The sequence below is a fragment of the Castanea sativa genome, chromosome 2 (genome assembly GCF_040712315.1).
Source record: "Castanea sativa cultivar Marrone di Chiusa Pesio chromosome 2, ASM4071231v1".
Classification (NCBI taxonomy): domain Eukaryota; kingdom Viridiplantae; phylum Streptophyta; class Magnoliopsida; order Fagales; family Fagaceae; genus Castanea; species Castanea sativa.
In genome coordinates this window covers 7,370,903-7,375,105 of record NC_134014.1, presented here as the reverse complement: position 1 = coordinate 7,375,105, position 4,203 = coordinate 7,370,903, and positions in this window count along the sequence as shown.

Sequence of the window (4,203 nt, the reverse complement as noted above, 5' to 3'; positions counted from 1 at the left end):
TAGTTATGTACTTAATCTTATACACCCATTTCACACCAATGGTTCTTTGACCTGGAGGAAGTGTAGTCAATTCCTATGTGTTGTTTTTCTCAATGGCATAAATTTCTTCTTGCATAGCATTCCTCCTACAATTCTCTTTCACAGCTTCTTTGAAAGTAGAAGGCTCATGGTCCACATACAAATTGTCTCTTCAGTTTGTGCATAGATATCTTCTAGGCCTTTCATTTTGATTGGTGTTGGAAATGGAGAAATGCTACCTAGGCTTCAAATTGATGAAGTGCCTTTTGATGATGCATAGTGGTTAGGTGTTGAGAAAGGTCCCTCTGAACCTTCATAATTCACATCTTCTTCTTGCCCTTCTAACTCAAGTGGCTTCTCTTTACTTGTGATGTCATCATTCCATCCCTATGACTCTTCTTCATTGAAAATGACATCTCTACTCACCACTACTTTGTTGGTAAGTGGATTGTAGAGTTTGTAAGTTTTTGACTCCTCCCTATACCTAATGAAGATGCACTTCTCCCCATGATCATCCAACTTCTTTCTCTTAGTCTCAAGCACTTAAGACTATGCAATACACCCAAAAATTCTTAAGTGTGACACACTTGGTTTGTAGCCACTCCACGCCTCTTGTGGTGTCATGTTCTCAACACTTTTTGAAGGGCATCAATTGAGTAAATAGGCTGTGCATGCCACTGCTTCTGCCCAGAAATTTTTTGGCAAAAATTTTTCTTTGAGCATGGTCCTTGTCATATCAAGGATCATTCAATTTTTCCTCTCTACAATGCCATTTTGCTGCAATGTGTATGTAGTTGTAAACTGTTGCCATTTTTCCTGCAATAATCTCGAAATTCATTTGAGATGTACTCACCACCTCTGTTAGATCTAAGTATTTTGATCTTATAACCACTTTCCACTTCAACATGTGCCTTGAAACTTTTGAATATGGTGAAAGTTGTAGATCTTTCTTTGATCAGATAAACCCATAATTTTTTGCTGAAATCATCAATAAAAGAGATGAAATATTTGTTACCTCTGACAGAAATTGGATCAAATGGATCGCAAATATCCGTGTGCACCAACTCTAATGGGTTAGGTGCTCCCAATGATCTCCCACTTGGAAAAGGACTTCTTTGTTGCTTGCCAAGAGTGCATATCTCGCATACATATTATGGCTTTTCAATACTAGGCAATCCATGCACCATGATTGATGTGGATAATAGTTTAAAACCACTGAAATTGAGATGTCCAAGGCAAAGATGCCACTTCCATGACTCCTTTTTTACAAGCCCATGGAAACATTTCTCCATTGTTGAGTTAAGATGGAGTGGAAACATATGATTATGACCCATTTGAACTTTTGCAACAAGTCTTCCTTCAGCATCCTTCAAAACAAGAGAGAGTTTCTCTATGTGTATAATATACCCCTTTTCTAGGAGTTGCCCAAGACTAAGAATATTGTTTTTCATGTTGGGCACATAGTACATAGTAGTGGCTCTAGGAATTTTTCTCAGGATGTTCCTTAAGAAACATAAATTATACAATCTAATAAAAAGAAAAATTCATATATTGACATCAACAACAATAAAAAAAACACGCAAATACATAAAGTTTACAATTGTCTTCTATGAGTTTTCATATTTTGAAATCATTGCATGATAGTCTTATTATCAATGCTACAAGCTACATCTATTTCAATGTACACAACTAAGCAATCATTCATCCACTAAATGTAGAACAAATTATGAAGCAAAATTTAATTTTATTGGCATAAAAAAACTGAGGGTGTTCCCAAAATTTTTTTTGAAGGGTAGACAAATAAATTTTTTTAAATTATTATTATTATTATTATTATTATTATTATTATAAAATTTAGGTCAAGGTGGTCCTGGGACCAGCTTGGCCTTAAGGTGGCACCGCCCCTGATAGTACACATTGGAGATAAATTGCAAAACACCATTCCTTTGACATATTCTAATTTTTCCTTTATCTTTTACGGGCAATTTGGATGAGTCTCCCAAACGGACATCGCCTTGAATACCTTCAACAAGCTCAACAAAGAGCTCCTTTTTTCCACTCATGTGGTTGCTAGCTCCAGAATCAAGATACCACACCTCTTGCGAATTATTTGCCTCCTCTTGTGCAAAAAGAAGTGTACATTCTTCTTTTTCAACATTTGATGCCTTAACAAAATTAGATTGTTCATTGTGCTCCTCAAATTTATTGTACCAGCTGTCTAATGCATAATGTCCAAATTTGTTGCAATTGAAACATTGGACATTTCTATTACCTCCACGTCCACAAGCAGATTTGCCTCTGAATGGTCCTCTTTCATAACCCTTGCCACGGTTGCTATTGGTATATCCTCTGCGGAAGCCATTAGGCTTCTCCTTTCTTAGTGTCAATTTTGACTCTAATGCTTGCTCAATGACAACAAAGCTAGAATTCTTTTCCATACACTGTTCAAGCACTTGAAGAGATCCCATTTATTCATCAATTGAGAGAGTCTCCAAATCTTTGGACTCTTCAATAGCCGCCACAACATGCTCAAATTTATTTGCAAGAGATCTTAATATTTTCTCCACATGGACATACAATTGGTGTTGGGAATTGCAATTTCTTTAGCAAAAGACTAGACAATTTCACAACAGGAAAAAATGATGTAGATCCTTCTCTAAACTCAACCTAAGCTGCTTTCTTGAAAACCCAATGCAAAAGCCTCTCAAACAACATAACCATCGTACCAATGGATCCTGGAAGCGCCCTATCCTTTGATAACAACTACATCAAAAACTTTAAGCTGAATCAAGGTCTTTTCCAATCTGATGCTGCACTTTTAACCAACAATGAAGCTACCAATACTGTCGATGAGCTGCTTGACTCTCAAAAAATTTTCACGGAGTTTGGTCAATCGATGAAGAGGATGGGAGCCATTTATGTGCTTACAGGAAGTTTTGGAGAGATTAGGAAGAAGTGTAACGTGGTTAATTCTTGAGAGTTAGTTGGTTTATAAGTGTGACAAATAAGTTATATTTTTTTACTTTTGTGTCATTATGAATAATTTATAAAAATAAGTTCTCTTAAAAAAAATTTCTTTTTTTGGGGGGATAAATTGAGGATATGCATAAATTAGGAATTAATAAGTCTGTTACATAACATACTAGCTTTATCAATAGCTACAAGTTTTTCCACCACAAGCAGTGGTTCCTAAAATATTACAAAAGCGGAGATAATTCTTGATCCAAGTCTTGCCAATGAATCAACACATTGGTTTGTTTCGCGGTACACATGATTGTTAGGTTCTAAGACTTTAGGAGCTAATATATTAGAATTTCAATTTGTATATGTTGCCAAACCATGATAAAAACATTTAGTCTAGGTTTAGGCTTACTCAAAGTTTGGATTGATGTAAAGTTGGAATCGAGTAATTGTAGGAATTACTATTCAAAATCTACAAGGCTCGATTGATCGAAAGTTAGACTAGATCAATCGAAAGTCAGACTAGATCGATCGAAAGTCATGCATCAGTAATTTTTTGCAAAATTCTCAAACCAGCCTAAGCCCATATGACGTGCAGAGTTAAGTGTTTCACTCTAAGTATAAAGGGAAAAACCCTAGCTATGTTTCAGAGGTCTTTGTTGAGTTGTGTGTTGAATCTTTTGTGAGATCTAAGAGATGTTTACCTTCATACACACACATAGAGTTATCAAGATCAAGATTCATGTCAAGTGTTAGGACATATGTGGAACTTGTTAGAGCATATGTCATGTAGAATTGGCTAATCTTTTGACAAAACGTATTTTACTTGTAATTGGGTAGATCTAGGATGTGTTTAATACTTCAAAGAACAAGAGTTCAAGTCTAGTATTGAAGCCATGCAAGTCTGTCCAAGAATCAAGTGAAGAAGTGTTGTTCATCAAAGCTCAACAAATGTATCTATCGAGATTTAATGTATAATTCTCGACTACTCTCGACAGAAGCTGTATCTATAAAGAATTATGAAATTCATATTTTCAGATTTGTTTTTCACGCATATCCAAGTTATTTATGTAGGGTTTCTTTTCTCACAACCCTAGACATATATAAATTTTAAGGGTCATCTAAGGTAATGCAACTTGATACAAAGTGATTATTCACTCAAATTGTGACCAGAGACAATTCGCCCTAGTTCATCTTTCTCTTGAAGAAACTGTTGCGTTTTTA